Source organism: Etheostoma spectabile, chromosome 9 (genome assembly GCF_008692095.1).
Source record: "Etheostoma spectabile isolate EspeVRDwgs_2016 chromosome 9, UIUC_Espe_1.0, whole genome shotgun sequence".
In the NCBI taxonomy this organism is placed as follows: domain Eukaryota; kingdom Metazoa; phylum Chordata; class Actinopteri; order Perciformes; family Percidae; genus Etheostoma; species Etheostoma spectabile.
In genome coordinates, this window is record NC_045741.1 from 19631080 (window position 1) to 19652719 (window position 21640).

At 38.0% G+C, this 21640-nt stretch overlaps 1 long non-coding RNA gene across 1 annotated transcript; it reads right to left on the reverse strand.

The window, feature by feature from the left end:
- Positions 1-145: 145 nt before the first annotated feature.
- LOC116695717 (uncharacterized) lies at positions 146-16889 on the reverse strand. The gene is made up of 3 exons (XR_004333542.1): positions 16880-16889; positions 16021-16022; positions 146-205 (listed from the first exon to the last, which is right to left on the reverse strand). It is a non-coding gene; the product is annotated as an uncharacterized LOC116695717 (long non-coding RNA).
- Between the last annotated feature and the right edge of the window lie 4751 nt (positions 16890-21640).

The following is a 21640-nucleotide window of genomic DNA, read 5'->3' on the forward strand; positions in this document are numbered from 1 at the left end:
ACTTGGATGGAATAAGACATGGAAAAAGGTGTGCAAACAACAACAATGCAGGATACTATTTTATAAAACGGTGACAGAGGAGATAACGGATAGAAGGTAATAATCCAGTCTCTCTCCAGTCTTAAATTTGTCACGTAATCGTTAATATTTTCGTGGGCTTGGGATGGGATGGGAGCGACAAATGCTTCCTGTGTTACCCTCTAGTCTGCAGTAAAGACGCTAGAAGGTGATTTCCACAAGAATCTCCCCCAACACACCTTAAGAAACTCTTGTGGGTTACACCGTGTTAACTAAACACTCTCAGGGCTGAATAACTCCACATAATGAACTGACTTTAAAAAAAGACTTGCTGGTCTAGCAATAATAAGGCTACAAACAACCATAATGCACTCGTATTCTCTCAAATATTAATGTTGTGAATATGTAATGTCTAAATGTTGTGCAAATGACTTCACTGTGACTTCCCTGTGTCATGTTGCATATTATGTTGGTTTTTAAAGATGATCTCTCTATCGCATCTCATTTGATTATCACTGAACATTGCATCGGGAGCTTGAGTTTTGCTCATTATGAAAGGTGCCCCACCAACAAGGTATTCAGAGTGGCTTAGAGCACACTGAGCTTGAGGAATGACTTGAAAACTAGAATGAATGAGCCGTTGTGGTTTTATATAAAGACAAAAATACGCCAGATTGTCGTAGGTAATTGCATTTTTTTGGCGGCTTGGTAATCTCCAAGCACATAAAATACACATGTTGCAAAACTTAAATGGCATAAAGCAATACACGCATATAGTCTTTTTTCCTTAAACATCATTAAAATGAAACTAAAAGTGTATTTAAAATATGAAGTTATAGCTGTGTTCCAGTTAGGAAAATAAATCAGAAAGATGTGAATGAAAATGAATCATCTTTCTATGCCAAGGCAATTAGGCAAGCAAGGAGGTATCCCATGTGCCAAAGGAGTGTGCATTTTTACTCAAAAGTGAGCATTCATCATATACACAGCTTGGTTTCCTCATCAGCTTAAAGTGTCCCTTAAGTGATTCTTCTTTAAAGACATTAATCATGGATGCTTATTACACATGACCTGCTGATACTAGGTTTTTTCCATTTATCTCAGGAAGGAAGACTTCCCCTTGTGCATGGTCAAATACTTGCACCTGATCCCTCTGAACCTCAACAACAGCCCCCCTCCTATTCTTCTGTTCCCCCAAATGAAGAGGAATAATTGCGGAATACACTGTAGGTCTAGTGCAATTTTTTTTCAGCAGTCAGCAGTAGCAACTGTTGAGGGCAAATTGAAGAAAAAGAAATGGTACTTTTTCGAACAAGTGGCCCATTGTGATGAAGGGAAAACAAGGGAATGGTTAGCCTACTGGGGTTGGGCGTTATCCCCTAAATTGGCAGTTGATCAGACAAACATTTAAATGCCCTCTGTAAATAGACAGTATTACATGCTGCCGCTGGTAGTCCTTTCACTTAACTACGGTGCCGTAAAGTTTAGACTCAGTCAGATCGCCGTGATCTGTGAACGTTTGTTTCCCTTTAACAAAGCAACAGTAATAACCTAATATATCGTCATTACTGAGATTAAACTACATTCTCGGTTGTATTTGCACTGAATAACGCATTCATTAAACAGAAACATAACTCTTGCAGCGCACATGAACAGATGGGCAATATCAGCTCACACATAAAATAGTACCATGGGAATTAGCCTCCTGTTGCTAACGTACATTCATAAATCCTACTTAACATTGTCATCAGACTTACTTATTGATGCACGCACACAGTAGTGTTAGCATTCCACGGAGGCGCATACTCAGCGCTGGCCCGCCCACTTTACTCGCTGGCCCATCCAGACAAGTTTGATCAAAATATGTTTTGAAAATATTCAAATGTATGTACTGTCTCAAAAAAGTTAATTTTCCACCCTGCTCTTATCCCATAATGAGGGATTGAGATGTAAAAGTTGTCCTTGTACAGTAAAATATCTAACGTCCATCATGTACTTAAAAAAACCTAAAGTTTATGATGTAGTTGAGTCAGACCTCCTGAATTTGTTTTACTCTGGGTAGGTAGGTAGTAAAAATAGAAAAATTCCCTAAAGCAAAAAAATCACCTTTACAAGAACACTTCTACTAACTACATTTCTTACAAACTAAATAGTCTTGTACCAGCAATTGAGCATAGAGAGGATACAAAATTAAATAGAAAAACCCTGCAATAGATACTATGTTTGTTATAGTATTATATTTTTGCTGAGACAGAGAAGTGTGAGACATAGTTTTCCAACCCTTGTACCTACTGAAGGTGGACATAAACTCATCTCAGTAATTTCACCCTAGGGTCCTTTGCACCATGACCTCGAGCTAAACAACCCCCAAGAAGCTTTTTTTACCCGAGTCAAACATAGTGCGAGTTTGCATTATCAGCTAAATAGCTAGTGCTAATGGAACCAACTGTGTATCTCATGTATTACCCCACTAATAATGCCCAAAATGATACCAAACTTCTACTGTAGTACAAATAGGTTATGTACTCATATAACGATGGATTGGAAAGTGTTTAAGTACACCAGACGTTTATTTAAATAACACTTGCCTGCTGGCTACTGCTCTCTGTTGCTACTGCAACCGCGTAGTAAGACGAGTGCTTTGGGACGTCTACAAATAACAACACCAAAAAGCAATAAAATAAACATAAAATATTAATGTAATGATTAAATAAGGCATTGTCTCCAAACTTACCTCAATTATAACTTGTCTCCTGCTAACTGTACTACAGGACTTCCTTTTAATCCTTGTATTGTCCACCCGGGTCAAAAACTGACAAAGATTTGATATTTTCGTCCCTTTTTCAGACTTTTTATTAGTTTTCACTAACACCACCTTACTACCACTAGTTTTACACTAATTTTTGGAATTCATGGTCAATGACCCTCATTTATATAGAATTATAACTAAAATTTGAGTTACAAAAGCATAAATTGTGAATTATTTTGACTAATAGTTAAGATCAGCGGAACCTACAGATGAGTTTCGTCAGGAATGAAAGTGATCAATTGTATTTGCAAAGAGCGTTGTAAGAAATCTAATCCATTTTTTTTTTGGTAATTTGGTTAAAAAGAAACCCGTATTTCAGATGATCTTTTCAGACATTTTTAAAGGGGTCAAATTTGACCCGAGGACAACAGGAGAGTTAAATAATAAGTTAAATAAAAAAATTTTTTTAATTTGTAGAAGCTCCCTAAGCAGTTGTCTTACTGCCTATTGAGATTCGGTTTGAAGTCATGGTGCAAAGGGCCCTAAGGTGAATCTACTCCAAACCATCACTTTAAGAACTGCCACAGAGTTAAAGCAATGGCTATGACACAACAGACTTTACTATTTACTGCAGGGGTATTTTACTTTATTGCATTATTTCATAAGATTTTCTTGTTTCTCAGCCTTACAATTCCATTGTCTTGTGTAATTAATGGGATATTAAGTTATTTTTTTTGCCTTATGGCATTTGAAAATACACTGATGAAAAGACACTGCTGTAGATTCTAGTCATTTTTCTAGACTGCTAGCTTGAAAGCACCTCCCGAACTTGAGGACACACAGCTACCAAGCAAAGAGTGTGTCTGTTTCAAAGGCTTGTATACAGGGAGGGTGAAACAAAGGTTATAGAAGCTCTTCAATATTTTACAGGGGAAACTCTCCCTTGCCATAATTAGACAGATTACCTGTTAGCCATGCTCCCGTGTGCAGAAATGTTTTTTAACTGCTCTATCCTCCAGGCAAATGGAATGAAAAGTCAAAAAGAATTACACGCTGTCTGAGCAACAGTGAATGTGCTATTAATGGCCACAGCCATGCAAAGAAAAAAAAAGTCAGTAACTTTCTCATGTCGAGTAGTCATTAATTCTTAACTGGTTTGGAGTACAAAAGGTTTGGTTAAAAATTTAAAGGCCTTTTGGCTGACAGTGGCAGTCAGATGTTGAGACCGTGCAATCACTACTACGCAGTCTGTTTGTGTGCTGTAGCTCCACATTGGGTTCACAAACAGTTTTTACCATTTACATCTACAATACCGTACAATACAATGTAATACCAGAAAATAACAAATGCTATTGAGACTTCAAAAACAAACAGGTTCCCATGTGTAAAGTTACAGCAGGACTGTCAGCTGTCAACTCTCTGTCATAACTGAAACATAACTTACCAAAACCATGAAGTGTTCTTTTCAGAGAGCATATGATATGCCTATTTTCTTTACTTTTATTACCAACTCTTCAGACTTGCATTCTTATTTTTATTTTTATTTTGTCTTTTTTTATCGTATCCACCTGTATGGTAGAACATTGGGTCATGGAGTTCACTGCATTTCATAACTCTGTGCCTAAGCACTGCCTTTTGAAATAGAAGAATCACCTAATGGACACTTTAAGCTGATCGGAAAATAAACTGTGATATGAACAATGTTCCCTTTTGAGTATAAATACTAGGAGTGGGAATCTCTAGGCACCTCACGATTCGATTCCGATTCAGAAGCCAACGATTTGATTCTAAACGGATTATCAATGCATCTCAATGCAACAATTTTTTTATGTACATTTCCACGCGTGATTTGAAAAAATATACATATAAATCTGAGTTTGTAAGATTTTAACAAAGGCAGTATTTGTCACACACAAGTTTTATATTTATTTAATATTTTTGTCTACTGAGATTTTTATTTTGTAGTCATTCCATGCTTAAGCCTTAAACATGCTTGTGAAAGTCACCTTCTCTCAGTAATCTTCCATGTCAGAGGCTCAGTCATGTTTAAAGGTGGAGAATTGGCTTCTTAGAACATGAAACATGAGGTGGTCAGATGTAATGTGATAAAGCAGATGAACAGCCTTTATGTGTTTTGCCTAATTATTTTATGTATGTCTCATTGGATCATGTGTATATATACAAAACTTATTAAACTTATACAAAACAATTTTTTTCCTTTTGGCCATTTTTGTGTGTTTTGTTGTCTGTTATCCCATCCTCTGTCAGTCATTCTGTTTTCTGATTTGTACATGTCTGGAGATAGTAACTTTTAAATAATAATCAACAAATCAAATCGATCAATCAAAAATTGATTAAACTGTGTATTACAATGTGTATTAACTTATCAGAATCAAGCATTGAATCGTTCTAGAGAGAATCGCGATGCATCTAAGAATCGATTCCTCCCCACCCCCCCACCCCTAATAAATTCTTACTCTGAATCTTTTGGCACATGGGAGACCTTCCTGCTTCCCCACTATTTTATGTTATTTACATCAGTTAAATGATTCATTGATATGATGTACAAAAATATACATTGACTAAAATTATAAACACTTTTGTGTTTGCCAACATTTTTCATGAGCTGAACTCAAAGATCTAAGAGTGGTCTTTTATCGGAGCCAGCCTAAGGCACACCTGTGCAATAATCATGCTGTCTAATCTGCATCTTGATATCCTACACCTGTGAGGTGGATGGATTATCTCGGCAAAGGAGAAGTGCTCACTGACACAGATGTAGACAGATTTGTGAACAATATTTGAGAGAAATAGGCCTTTTGTGTACATAGAAAAAGTCTTAGATCTTTGAGTTCAACTCATGAAAAGTGGGGACAAAAACAAAAGTGTTACGTTTATAATTTTGTTTAGTATAGATTGTGATGACCATTTTATGTTTTGCACAGCTTCTTAAATATGCTGATAAATAAACAGCAACACTTATTTCTTTGGAAGTTTGTGTAAACCGTTTACTTATCTTTTGTTTACACCAATTCTCTGTTGTCTTTTCCTCGTCCTGTAAATCCATTCTTACTCTAGCCAACAGCAACAGATGTTTACTACTCAAAATGACATGGCTGTGCTCTTTTTTATCTTCACTGAGTGTGTACCGTCACGGGGTACTGTGCGTGGTAAAAATTGTCTGACAGCCTGGTTTTATTTTTTTAAGTGTAGCCCTGTGTCACAACTATTGTCTTTAAAAATGGACCTCTTGCGACACACATGTTTCTTTGAATACATGCATTTTTGCTTCTGTATTGTGAGTATTTCAGTGTGAAGGATTTCTCGACCTTTGTATCATAGTGCTAAATTGCATATATTTTATACTACTGGATTCAATTTCCAATAGTATACTTTGAGCATACCTATAGGTCCAAGTTAAGTTATTGTTACATGGTAACGTAATATTTAAAATGGTACACTTCACATCTGATATTTGAGAGCTGTGTGAGATGAGTTGTAAAATCACAACCCTCAGATTCATGAGATGTAAATTTACAAAAACTGAATGCCCAGTTCATCTTTTAAACTTAATCAATTTAAGTGATTTACATCCTCCATGTGCTTTGTGAATGCTCTCCCTTTATATTCTCCATTAAAACTTGAAAACAATATGCTTTCAAGTGAGATGTGAAGATATACATTAAGGTATATTCTTTTCAAAAGGAGGGTTTATTTTCAGATCTCATTGAAAACATTCAGTGGAATTAGATAGGCCTTGTTTATTCATTTATTCTTTCCTTAAGTAAATTTTTTGGCAACTTCTGTTTGTGACCAGTAATAATTTGTATCATAATTGACAGCTATTATGTTAAAAGTGAACCTTTTTTTAGTGAGAATTTCAGTTCCATCTGTCTATTCCTATAATCAAATTTCTTTGGGCGGTAGGAAATAAAGTCATTATGAGCTTTACCTTTCTTAAAATGTTTCATAAACGCCATTTATTAGACTGCATTGTATGAAGTGAAAAAGCATTTCCCTCATACAGTGCTGGAGTAATTAATTGCTTGCTACTTTTCCAAAATAATCACTTATGCTATATTTAAACCAAGTACAGTCTGTATAATGTTTCCCTTGTTGAAAGCAGGACCATCTGTGTTGTCATTTATATATTTTTTTTTTACTGATAACACCCGTGCTTGAGTTGCACAATGTTAATCTTTTCACAAAATCCTCTTGTTCCCAGAAGTGAATACTCACTGCCCCTCACATTAGGTCAGATTTTATCCTGTCTATTTTCCAGATTGTTGTGTTCCAGATTAATCTGTGTCCATCGTGTTCAACTTCATGAAATATGTGTCACTGTGGCAGCATTTTGTGGCATAGTGGTGGGAGCATCATGCTGTGGTTGATGCTGCTGATGGATTCTTCTCTGCAGCAAGCCCTGAAAGGGTTGTTAAAGTAAAGGGTAACATGAATGCAACAAATACAGACAAATCCTGGAGGAAAAGTGGCTACAGTCTGAAGGAAACGTGCAAAGTGAGAGACAATTTTTTTGCTAACAATTCAAAAAATTTGAGTAATAGCTTAAAAACACCAATGTTAATTTCCTAAGGTGGACAAGTCAGAGTTAAGACCTTCTTTCTATCACAAATGATTGAGGCAGAACTCAAAAAAGCCCCTTTATATCTTCTGTGATTCAAACTTACAAAAACAATACAATGTGTACGTTTTTAGGTATGGTGAACACTATCATAGTATTTGGTCTTGTGTACATGTGCCCTTTATGAAACATAATTGAATTCTAATCTATACTGCTTGCTGCAGTAACGGGCAAATTAACCCTTGCCAATTAGACTTAGTAAAGAACAAGGCTCAGATGGTGAAATGACCAAACAGGGATTTCTGTCATCTTATACTCATCACGCACTGACACCAAGCACCTGCTTTGGGTGCTTTGATTGCATTTTGTGGATGTAAAATCTTAATGGCTGGAGGGCGTTTAAAAATAATAGTTAGAGTGAAATCCTGATGCAATATTTCATCTAGCAAAGGCCAGATAAAGCCTAATGAAAAGCAAATGCATCACTGTACACTGTGCTGCTGGAATGTCAGCTGCGTGCTTCCACACTTAGTCAATTAGTATGCAAAGCAACGGACAGAGGCTCGAGAATCACAAGTCTTATGGGACTCCACCACAAAAGGGTTAAGGACATGCGTACCTTTCTCACATGTAACTAGACCATTCCTTTCTCAGAGCAAGGAGAAAAGGGGACTTGCGTAAAGAGATGTCAGATCCAAATGAAGGAAAATATGCAATGTCACTGCCAGGCTATCAGGAGACTCTTTCTTTTTAATCAAAGGCCCCCATCATAATGTCCACAAGCCTTCATTTGCAGTGGTCTTTGCAGAGAGTTGCAAAACTACCGGCATAGTGAAAGCTCTCGCTCTCTCCCTGCTGCGATTCTCTGTAGATCATCTTTGATTGACCCAATTAGGTGAGTCCACTGGGTGATGCTTGCTGCTTATTAGTGTTTCACATTGACTTAATCATTGGATGCAGTACGTGAATGAGGTACAGAGCAACCTGGCAGAGGGCTGACACAGGCCTCCTTTCAAGTGCAAATGAAACCAAATGATGGTAACCTCTGGTAACTCCAACAGCTGCTTTGAGTGCTTATCAAAACCAGTCTTAATGCAATATAATAGCTCTCTGGTTGGGAGAAATATTTAAGAAACCTTATAAAGTACAGTGGGGCTATTGCTTGACGGTCATTATATAAATTTGCTCGCAAGCAAGCAAGCCAATCAAATGTTCTCCCCATTGACAGTTTTAAGTGTGTCAGCTCACATTTTTGCACATTATTTAAAATTTGCAGCATTGGTGACACTCTTTCAAGTTATAATGAAGCAATATTTTATGAGATGAGCTGCAGAGAAGTGGGATGTGAAAGGAGCGAGCAGCAGAGCATTGTGCTACAGATGCAGGTGAACTCCCTTGTGTGACGGATAGAGGGGAAAAGGTAATTTGTGAAGAGACCTACCTGCCAAGATGATGAAGAGTTCTCTTTTGTTGATTTTCCCAAGTGTCTCCCAGTCATGAGTCATAAGAGAGCAGAGCTTACAGTGACACCTTGACTGGCATTCAGGGAGAGGTAGTCCGTTCCTAAAGCTATGTGTGTATGTTTAAAAAGAAGAATATGATTGTTTTGATAGGAATTTTCTGTCATTTGCAGAAGCATTTCCTCTTCTCTGTGTGACATTGTTGCCTTTGGGCTTACTGTATGACAGTATTTGTAAATAGATAAAACTTTCCTTAAGGAATGCGATAGGCATGCAGTAACCTAGACAATAGTTTCATATTTGGAAACAAAGAATCAAGGTGTATGTGCTGCTTGCTGTTTGAAACGTAAAGAGTGATTGATGTCTGGAATATTAACCCAGAGGTTCGGAATTTTATTATCATACACTCTGAAGAATAAAGTTGTGCTTTTGAAAATGAAATACCATCATTTAGATTTCACTGTCCTAGGACGACAAGAATCATTTCATTTATAAACTTTAAAACTTTGACCATTTGAACTTTTCCATTGTAGTTTCAGTTGGTATTCACTGTTAGAATCAGAAAAAAACTTATTGCCAAGTACTTTTTCTTACTCATACAAGTAATTTGTTTTGGTGTTTGATGAGGGAGCTGATTTTCAGGTCCTACTTGAGATCCTGGGAGATGATGGTTCCCAGGAAGCAGAAAGACTCCACAGTGTCAATAGTGGAGTAACAGAGGGTGGCAGGTGGGGCTGAGTTCTTCCCAAGGTCCACAACTATCTCTTTAGAGCATTGATTTCTAGGTTGCTTTGATGGCACCAGGTCACCAAGTGGTCACCCTCCCACCTGTAGGCGGACTCGTCACCAGAGATGAGTCCGATGTTGTCGGGGAACTTCAGAATCTTGACGGACTGGTGACTGGAGGTGCCGCTGTTAGTGTACAGGAAGTAGAGCAGAGGAGATAGAACGCAGCCCCGGGGGGAGCCGGTGCTGATGGTCTGTGAGTTGGAGACGTGTTTCCCCAGCTTCACATGCTGCTTCCTGTCAGACAGGAAGTCAGTGATCCCCCTGCAGTTGGTGTTTGGGGCATTGTTTAAAATTCAAATGTATTTCAGCCCCCTGCATTTTTGTTTTAATGAAGTAGTTTGTGGTTTGTAGTTTATTTGAACATGTAAAACAATAAAATAAAAAATATGCATATCTACATTCATGCATACATATACAGTATATAATTAAAATGACAGATAAATAAGGTAATGTACTTCTCAGCACAATCTTCCAAAATGATTGAAAGTCATTCAAACAAAAAATTCCCATGTTCAGAAAGGAGTAGGACGAAGTTCATAAATAACTTATCAGGTCCTACCCCCTTTCTCTACTTTTATCCTTTAGTAAATACAAAATCTTATGCTTCATTTACACATCATAGACACAGATGCATACATACATACCTACCCACATTTAAACTGTTTCTGTTTTCTTTCTAAACCCTCTATCTATAGCAGATTAAATAATAACACATCCATACTAGACTTAGTATATAGATGTGTGAGTATATAGATATATTAGTATATAGATGTCAGTTGAATAAGGTGTTTACTGAGCTGATGCATCATTGCCCATGGCAATGTGTTGTTGTTTTTTTCAATTGTGTGTTTGTGTGTTACACTTAATTTTCAAAGCTATACTGTACCAATGAGCCTGGAGAAGTTAAGTTCTGTATATTCAATGGCCACTCAGGTTGCAGTAGCAGCTCACTGCAGAGCCCTTCTCAGTGATGTTGCAGTGTATAAAACTGGTATAATCTCTCATATTCTTTAATGTGTCATTAGAGATTATGGATTGAAAGAAGACTGTGTTGGTAGCAAGTTTGATGTGCACACGACACTATGCCCAACATAACATTTCTTAGCCAGTAGATCAGGTTTTTACTGGGCCCGGGAAAAAACAAATCCAAATTGTTAATTCATTAATCAACTGTAATGTACACTGTAATGATTCATCCAAACAACAAACCAAAAGCCTATTCTGCATCTACAAAGACGAGTTCAGTCAATTTACTGGTAGTTGGATTTGCACTCTAATAATTCATAGCTATTATACAGTAATGCTTATTTTGTTTACGTTGAAAGGCCAGAGTGAAGCAGTGTCATTGACTTGACACAGTGATCTGCTGCCTTCACTCACTCTTTGTAAACGTCCAATGCCAGTGATTGTTATCATGAATCAACATTGTGTATTAAAGACGAGCAATTATTAATAACTTTTGTTATATTTTTTTGGTGTATGTGCTATTGTTCTTAAATTATACAATATATCTTATTTACTACAATGAAGAGAAGACAAGCTGACCAAACAAATATCAAATGTTAAAACTACAATTATTTTAGTTAAACATCAGCCTCTTTGTGTTCACATTGTAGTAACCTGAATATTCCCCAGCCATGTTTACTAGGCTACGTTAAGCGTTAATTTTGAAATTATTGTAAAATTTCCGACAGCCTTTGAACACAGCACTGGGGAAACTTACCTTGCAGTTAGCTAAGGTTAGCTACTAATTATTAGCGCACCCCGCGGTCCCTTTGCCTCACACCCAGCCTCTAGGAGACTATTTAGCCAGGAGGCGCACTGACAGCATGAAATTACAAAGAACTGACTTTGTGACTTTGAATGGGCCTGCGACTGGCCAATCAACTTGCCACACATACTGTTTTACTGGCCCTGAGCCGTTGGGCCATTGCTTTTGTCAAACCCTGCATAATGACAGTTTTATAATTATTTAAAGTGTGATAATGTAGGCATGAGCTAATTATTCAAGTCACTGCAAGGTATCTTATATTCAGACACTTTTTTTTTTGCTTTGAATTCAACCTTCTTGGATATGCTTGTACATCTATCCGAGCTGCTGTATGTTGCATTATGTTATATTGAAAGCAGCAACATTTGCTGTTTGATTCAGAATTCAATCCTGCTCTTACTTAATGAGGGGGGGGGGGGAATTACTTTTACTTCAGTAAAATGACAAAAGTTCAGTGGCATCCGTGTTGCATATATGGTGATAGTTGTTGATGAGGATATAAGATATAAGCACTTAAATATTTCAAACAGAGAGAGATGTAGACAGGTGTTGTTTTAACGAACAGCATGCACCTAAGCACATCCCCTAAGTAAGAAGCAGTCAGGAACACATAAGGATCTCCGTATGTCACGAAGAGACGGAGGCCGGCCCAGAGGAACTTACACAGGTAGACTCTGTAAAGTAATTAATTGTACTTTCCATGCAAGTGTAATGTGCTGTCTAACTTCATGATGGTGCGGCCTCCTCTATTGTTCCCGATACAATTTAATTTCAAGTTGTAAAAGCTGCATGACACACATCCTTTGAGCAAAGCTTTAACAACACATTGTGGCTTTGATGTACGTTTTTGTCTTATACTGTATTTATTTCTTGAATGGCCAAAAGGGATCCATCATTCTGTTTAGCGATGAATGTCCGGCCAAGGTAAACAAATTGAAAACTGCCAGCAGATCTTGAAAACAAAGAAATAGACAAGTAAAACATATCATTTTCTGTTAAAACAACCTGCCTTTATGTAGTGAATAGAACTACAACATTCTTTCCTTTATAGCTAAAGTGATGTAACAGTGATGGCCATGAATTTATTGTTAGACTATTATGTAGGAATACAGTGCCAGTTGTGAGTTTATGAGGACAACAGTACAATAGTAAGAAGCTGTGTTGCAATAGACACTTCCAAAGAGTGTTTTTGAATATATAATTTTTTACTACTGTAGGTTTCTCGCACCATTAAAAAAAAAAAGGTATAGGTAAGTTTAACTTTTGCCATCAACACTCTGTTTTGATTGTGAGCTATGCAACAGTCTTTCACTCATCATGCTAACTACTCAGTTCTTATGCTTATTGCAAACAAGTTTGTGTCATTGCTAACAGAAACTAAAATGCATTGGTTCTGCTGCACTAATGGATATATAGAAACAGTTTAACACTAGATTCAGAATTGAAAAATTCAAGCTTTATATTTTGAATGACTTTTAAACTGTCAAGCAGTCTGTCATTTATTGATGTGATAGATTCTTGTATTATTATGTTAACTATTTGCATTCTTTCAGGGTTATTTATTACTTGAAATATCACCACCAGTGCTGAAAAAATCAACATTTGCTCTATTTGGTACCCATAATGCGGTCTGTCAGTGGAGTGACGCCCTCTCACAGTTGTCAAAAGTGCTCTGTCTCGTGTCTCCCCTCGGACTGCATTAGTGTCAGCGTGTGCTCTGCTCTCCTCATTGTGTGTAATCATTGCTTTGTCTCTGGTGCCCTGACACACACCTCACTGCATGCAACTTCCGCAGTCCCACCGGTCCCCCCACTACCAAATCTCTTGCCGTCCCCTGCGCCACTGAACTGCACTCGCCTCACACTTAAAGGGATTGCTGTCACGTTGAAAAGGCCAGGCTCGCTATGCCTGACAACTTGCGTATTTGTACAACGCAATGCAAATGTTTCCCCACTGATATTGTTTTGTCACTTAATGGTGACCCCCACTAGTGCACCATTAAGAGCTAGGCATTCCACAGTCTCACAGAAACAAGGCATTTCTGTAAACTTGTCCCCATAGGACATTTTCAATACTTGTCCTTCTTGTTATCTATGTGCTATTGTATGCTGCACAAACCCATTTTCTGCTTTAATCGTCCCCCGCTGCATGATGTTGCTGGGAACCCATGGGGGGGGGGGTGACAAGAGCCCTTCCCCACTTTCTTGCTGAAAAGTTTCTCCTTTTGTCTACAGTCTTATTTCTGTGTTAAGATGGCACCTGGGAATAATCCCGGGGGGTTTTGACATAAATGGAATTCAAATCAACTGGATTAAATGCTATAATCATCACAGGCATAATAACTATTACAACGTTGCTTATGTTTTGATCATGTCCCTCATTTTATTCACTTTTTTTTTCACAATCAGTTCAAAATAAAGGAACTTATTTTGGACTAAAGCAGTAAATGGAATCAGATCTCAGATATTAGCGTGCTGCCCTACAAAGGGAAATCAAATCTTCTAATTTAAAAAACAGCTTTTAATTGGAAGTTGGACAACTTTTTATAACCCCAATTAATCTAAATTTGCAAACTTAATGTAATTGTTGTGACCTAAATAAAACTCATATTGCATTTGAAACAAATTATGTTGAATATATACAGTAATAAATCATGTGTTCTACTTTCCAATGCAGTGTGTAACATACGAGCCATATGGTACCATATTCTTTTCCTGCCACATAAGGGATTGGCCTGTCTCCATGGCGCACATAGTTTTACCCTGTTACCTGTCACCACCTCAGCTTTGAGAGACTTTGTGTCAGCAATCACTGTCACGAGTCACATGGTTATGAATAAATTCTAGTGGTAACGCTTTGAGCCTTTCACTTCTCTTGGTGGTGTGCAGACAAAGCTGTCATGGAGCCCTTTCGAGTTTCATTTTTTGGAAACAATCATTGGCTGAGATTTTGAAGGATCTTCTTATAACATTTTTTACATCATTACTGTAATTTAGCTTACCAACTGTTGACAGCATCAGAAAAAATATCATGGTATTTTAAACCGTTATCAATAAAAACACTCAAAGTTGGAGAGCATTGACTTGCCCTTGTAAGTTAATAACTGTTATTACAATGTCTAAAGAAATGCATTTTCAAAATGTAGGGATTTCAAATTGTTAACCACACTTTTTTTTATCAAGTTGTGTGTGCGGTGCATGGGTAAGCAAGGCTTTCTTGTCAAAGTGGGAATCGTTCACTAAAGGTCAGAAAGATTAATTGAATGTATTCCACTTTTCCATACGAGTGTTCTACTACAGTAAGAGGCCTTGTCTCCATTTTATGCAAAAGTTGAAAATGTGTCAAGAAAAAAAAGTATGCTGTCTGTTGAAACCTGCTGCTTTCAAGGACATGCCATACATAACACATAAATACCTTGGGGGATATGTTTTTTCCCTCGTAATAGTACATCTTTTACAGTATACAGAATGAAGTGAATCCTGTTTCCACCCCTTTTTAATTAATTGTGAAGAGTATGATACTTGCATACTTATGTGGATGCACTTTCTAAATAGGTAGAGGGAAGCAGAGGAGCCATATGGTGTTGTCTGACATGAAAAAAATTAGGCCACCAATGCTGTCTGTTCATTGTCATCAACCTGGCCACCTGCTTTGCTTCTGCAGCAGGTAAACTAGTGTAGACCCCCTCCCACTGCCACCTCCGCAGTCCAACTTGTTATATCTTTATAAAACAAGCTTTAACAGAAAACCAAACTATTCAGTGGCAAGTCATATTTTTATACAAATTAGCTTGAGAGGCCAGTGGAGGTTGTCTGGCTTTACTCCAGCGAGTTCAGTAGTTTCTTCTAATATTCAAAGTAAACAGATATGTTTGTTTGTGGCTTGACCGTGATGATACAGATGGTTAGATTGGCCCCCGCCATATCCTCTTAGGTTGTGTCCTTGACGTAGGGATGCTAGGTGGTAGTGCCAAAGCCCACACACTGAGTAGCCTTACTTTTAAAACGTCGTCCAACAAGCTTTTTTTATTCTACCGTAGTGAACAGGACTTTTTTTTTTTCTTTTCTTTGTGCTTTCCTCTGAGACAGACTTACATGCACACATTTGACCAAACCCTTCAAGACTTTCTCACTCTCGGGTAACCTTGCTACTCTTTGTTTGCAATGTAATTATTTACTTAAATTTAGTAGGTTGTGTTATTCTGGTAAGGAAACATATGGTGGGACTAAAGCTCAGACTATCAGTCAGAAGACAGTTACTTAGGTCGCATTACAAGCTGTTGGGTTCCACTCAGAATAGACACATTTAAAGCAGACCTCAATGCCGAGAGAACAACCTCTGGGGACAGACTACACACTCTTCCTGAGGCACTTAAATTTTTTTTGGTGTCTGAATTAATTTTTCATCATTGTGCGCTAGACTCAGCGAGGCTCCATGGTTTCACTGATCTACAGTGAAGCGAACTGTCATATCCATTTGGCAACCACTCACAGGCTACACCCAGCTGCTATGTTTGTGGCTTTGGTACGGTGATACAGATAGTTATTTAGATTGTCCTCTGCCGTATCAGCTTAGTCTGTGTCCTTGACTTTCAGATGCTGGGAAAAAGTGCCAAAGCCCACACAACAACAGGCAGCCTTAGTTTTAATACTCCTTCCAACTAAATCTTAACTATTTGCTGCCAATACTAAATCCCATTACATTTAACTGGATACGATTTTTGCTTAGAATATTTACCTAATAAACTGTAAAAGGGTAATATTCACCAATTACTGCACAATATCAAGGCTGTTTGCAATTGAATTAACCAATATTCATTTCATCTACTCCATGTGAGGTATGGTGAATTCCTGAATATACATAATCTTTCAGATTTCCTTCATGTTTTCCTTTATCGTCTTTAAATTGCAGAACATGACCAAGGCAAAATACAGCACACCGTTGTGTCTTGTGAAAACTGTTTAATGTATTATTTCTGTGATCTGACACAAAGCTCTAAAGAGGCTTGCCAAAAACATTTGGTCCAGACAAAAGATGGGAATCGGCACATGCCATTGGGTAGAAAGAGTTAAAAGGTGCCCTCAGTTGATTTGGCCCTATCAACTGTCAACAAGTCTTCTAGGCCTTTGCTTGAACCTTGAATGTGCTGGATTCCGGCCTCTTTCTGTTCTTTTTGCAGGGATGTTTTTACTCACTGCGGCCCCACGTAGCCTAAGGAAGGATTAAAGATTGATGAGAGCTCTCAGAATCAGTTTATTGCTCCAGAGATCTTCGCATGTGTTATGAGTGGGAAGATTGTGTTGGTGTTTTGCCTCCTAGAAGTTCATGAGGCTGCTGCAGCACTGAAGTGGTTGACAATCAAGGTTAGATTGTTTTTTTTCTTTTCTTTTTGCACAGAATACGGCCTTTAGATTGCCAGAGAGCTGTGAGTAGCAATAGTACAGTATATTCTGATGAGAAATGTGATGAAATGCTAGTGCTATCAGGAAGAGAAGCTTTCATATTTCCACAGACTCATGCATTTTGCCTGACTTCAAAGTTAATAAGGGCTACCCTCACACAGCACTGCAGATAATACCTGGACCATCTTGAATAAATTCCCACTTTTGCCCCTTTGCTGCACTACATCTGTCTGAAAAAGAACATGAACTGTATCAGTTTAGCTTCAGTGAGGAATATAATGCGTTTCAATTCGGCTGGATTGAGAGGTACTTATGTTGAGACTTAGTGCTGTTTATGAAGTGGTCTTTGAGTAGAAAAGCTAGTTTATCCATCCACATATTCATGCACATTTTAAACTTGCGCCTCAGTGAAAACCTAAAGTAAATTAAAAATTAAAGTCAAAATATTGCAAAAAAGCTTGGTGTATTAATAAAGCAAAATGAAAAAGTCCTTTAATGCTACCACTCCATAGAAGAGATGAAAAATTCCTGCAGATGAAAACATTAAGCTTTGACTGCAGCCTTTTACCTCGTTGCGCCTTCTTTTTCTGCAATAGTTTAATGCCGCCCAACAGGAGAATTAGTGCGCCTGATATTTGCATAACAGTCGTAGATAGAAAATGTGCACTTCATTTTGATGGATGCTGAATTTGGTTCATAACAGATGAAGTACTCAGTGATAAGACTGATATTTCAGTTTGCCAATAGTGCAAATTACTATGGACATTCCTCTCAGATTATATATTTTTTTATTATATACCTGTTTCCTGCTTTGCAGAAAATTAAAATGATTTTGTTGCGACTTTGTTAAAGGAGAATTCCGGTTAATTCCAACACGTAGCTCTGTTATTTGTAAATTTGGAGTGCTGTCAGTAGAGAGAAAAACTAAAACAATTGGTGCTTCCTACACCGTGTTATCCCTCCGCTAAAGTTAACACCCAACAGGCTTAAAGTGGGCAAGTTTTAAACGTGTTTTTAGCCTCATGTTCAAAATGTGATTACAAGTGCCTGTCCATGTGCAATGATTCCTTCCGAGGGAACACAGTTAATCTGACTGCTGTAGATGTGACAGAAATGCGTTAAAGTTGTGCTAAATCAGCTGTGTTTACTTCTGGTGTTGATACTGAAAGGAGTGTTTGGGGACCGTCTACAAACTACAACACAAAAAAGAGATACAAACACATTTTCAAAAATAAGCATATGCTTATTTTTTAAAAGTAAGTGCTGTAGTACATCTAGCAGGAGACAAGTTATAATTTAGGTAAGTCTGGAGACACTACCTTTTTTAACCATTAAATTGATAGCCTACATATTTTTGTTTCATCTCTTTTCGGTGTTGTAGTTTGCAGACGTCCCAAAGCTCTGCCGTCTCAACAATAGAACTAAACAGAGCTGAATTAGCAGAACTTTCATGCCTTTCTTTCACATCTACAGCGGTCAGATTCACTGTGTTCACTTGGAGTGAATCACTTCACGGTAGGCACTTTTAAATAACATTTTGAACATGTTTAGAGGCTAAAAACACGTTTAAAACTTGCCCGGTTTAAGCCTGTTGGGTGCTAACGCTAGCAGGAGGATAACTCGGTGTAGACAGACCCGATTGTTTTCGTTTTTCTCTCTTCTGACAGCACTCCAAATCTACAACCAACAGAGCTACGTTTTGGACTTGACTGGAATTCTCCTTTAAACGTCATTCTTGATCTTGGAAATTGGGTAGGGCTCAATGTTCATTGTCTTCTGAATCTCTCTTTCTCTCTTGCAAGTGCATGCTGTCCAGAAGCACAGAGAATTGTTACTTTTTGTATGTTCTTTCTGTTTTGGTTTAGTTTTTTTGCTTGTTGTTGTATTGATAAGTATATTTGTATTTTTATCATTATAAAAAACAAAAACCTCTGTCATTCTTTTGTTATGTAGTGATTGTGTTATATGTTGGATTTGAAAACATGATGATACATCTCAAGGGGTTTAACGTAATAAGCAAATTTGAACAACTTTTTTACCGCACCCCCTCTCACAGTATTAATCGGCACATGGCGTTAGCTCAGTATGAAACTTTTTATTTTTATTTTAGTACAGAGATTTCACTGACAATTTTGTTGTCTGTGGTCTAATTGCTTTTTCTAGTGTTTCCACCCTGCCACATATTAAAGATTAACACAAAATATTGTCTATCTGTAATTTCAATTTAAATATGTCTGCAAAAAGTCATATCTGTCAAGCCTTAATCGATGTATTTGAAGCAGACCTGAAGCCATGATAAAAATCTCTGTGGGGACAAATAAGAGACTGTATTACAACACATTAATTTTTTGGTGAGTTTAATTTTTCATCCATGTGCTATAGACTCAGCATGGCTCCGTAGTTTCACTGATGAACAATGGAGCAAACTGTCATCTCTATTTGACTACTCACAATCTACACCCAGCTGCATCTTACGGCACGGGGTATAAGGGGGATGGGGGGCCTGCTAACAACACAGGGCTTTATTACCTGGGAAATTAATGATCTGAGAGACTAAGATGTAATGGCTGAACCATCTGCAAGAAATCATCAAAGACAGGATCCACTTTCTATCCAGTTTCGTATCTGTATCTGTCTATTCAGCCATAATGCTTTAGGAACATAAATCAGCAAGCTAATTCATACTGTTAAGGTGAAGACACCACAGTTAGCAAACACAACCTTTTGATTGATTACCTGCAGTTATTAAGTAGGTTAAGATAAGTTATGCTTTGAGATTTGTTTTGAGGCTGATGTTTGCTTCTTGTAATTTATAAATGTCATTACTCACTGAAATTAGAAATATACTTTATATTCCAAACATGTATAGAGGTTTTGTTGATTTTGTTTCTGCTTTTCCCACTTTTTGTAGTAATACTCTTACCTTTTTAAAATCTGCAGTATAATGTTGTGAGCTACTAGGAGAAGACTGTAGCTCAATGAAGTTGTTGTTGATGGCATTACTAGAGCAGGCCTGGGTTTCTATGTGGTGGTAGAATGGTAGAGCTGGGCCATTGGTGATTGGCTGAGGAAAGAGCCAATAGGATCGCTGTGCTTTATGTGTGGAGTGTACGCACATCAATAGTGAGTGAAGAAGCACCCCCATCTGCACAATTGCAGGATTTACCCTCCTGGCTCCATCTTTAGCCCTGTTGGGTCTCGCCAGTCCACAGTTTATACAGATTATAAACTACAGTACCGGACCACAATGCCACAAGGCCTCAGCAGTGTTCTACTTTAATAGCAGATTTTCTCCATAAACCCTGAGGATCCTGTAGCTGGATTTTGTTCACTGCTGCTGTATGTTTATGATCTGTTCTATAAAGTAGGCATTGGGAGCTCAGAATCAAGAGAACGGACCTGATGAAAATCAGGCATTTGCACCATGACTGGGAAAAAAGCTTTGGCCTTTCACAGTAAAATTTAAAATGCAAATGATCACACTATGGGAATGGAGCCTAACACCAAACTTTCTCCAACTCAATTAATTGCCACAAGAGTCCATGCTGTATTTGCGGAATTTGAAGCCTAACAATTTAGCCATAAGAAGGCAATTTTTTCCAATATTAAATAATATATTATTCATTTTATAAATTCCATTATTGCCTAACTATTCAAACACGGTAATAGATGATTTGCTAACTTGCGAGCAGAGAAAATGAAATGGTTTGGTCAGATTTGAACAAAAACTGCTCACAGTAGTGATAAATGTTTAATTTTTTTCACCAGCAATATCATATTTTTTTATGGTTAGACATATCAGAACTTCACATGATAAAAATATCTTCAGCTTCCTAAAATCACTTCAACAACCCAAGAATTTCTCCCTAGCTGCTAATCATATCCTCCAGACATTCCACACCTCTTTTAGTAAGACCATGTTGGAGCTGCTGTTTGTCAAGTCTTGTGAACACATCCTCAACTCAACATCCTTGTCCTTTTAATTGAGTTGTTAGCCAGACTGCCATTCAGCCTTATATACTGTACATGTCCCGTTAGCTGACAGAATGCAGAACCAGGTGGTTCCTCATACGAAAAGCTCTGACCTTTCTTTTGTGGAGCAATCAAATGGGGCTGTCTTGGTCCTTGGCTCTGAATAATTAATTCCTCCCCTCAGTAGGAGTGTTTGCTAAACAGTGGGGTCCTCTGCAGTTCACTTTTTCTGCACCACTGCCACTGCACCCGTGGGGAGAGACGAGTGTACGCTTTAGTCAGACGTAAGATGTGCCTTTCAGGGAAAAGAGAGACAGTCAGGAGGTATTTTCTTTTTTCTCTGAGGAGGAAAGACAACAGCATACGAAGAAACATATAGTGAGCAAACTGCATAATTATTTGCTCCTCTATTAAGAACAGTGGGGCTATTTGTTGTCCGTTAGTTCATAATGGGACTTTGGGTTTCCTTTTCAAAGATTTAGCTCCTTTTCAGTGTGTGTGTGTGCGTTGGTGTGATACATTTCTGTTTATAGCAGCTTCCTTGCTAACGTACCATGACAAGAGGTTATTTTGACTTTAGAGTTCTAATGCTGCTGCTGTCCTGCCTCCGCAAACCAATCCCCTGCAAGGGGGGCCTAATGCAACGCCCCCTACTGCATTTGCCTCGTAACAGCGTCATCGCCACCCTCAGTATACACTCTTTCATCATCCATAGAAGAAGAATATATTGTTGGGAGGTGCTCATGAACCGTCCTCCACTGGCAGTGTGTGACAGCCACTTTGATCTTAATGTGAGAGGCTGAAGCTCCGGGAGAAATTATCAATGAGATGGGGAAAGAGAGTAGGTAGGAATGGTGCATAATGGTGTGGTTTGCTGTGTGTGTGTGTGTGTGTGTG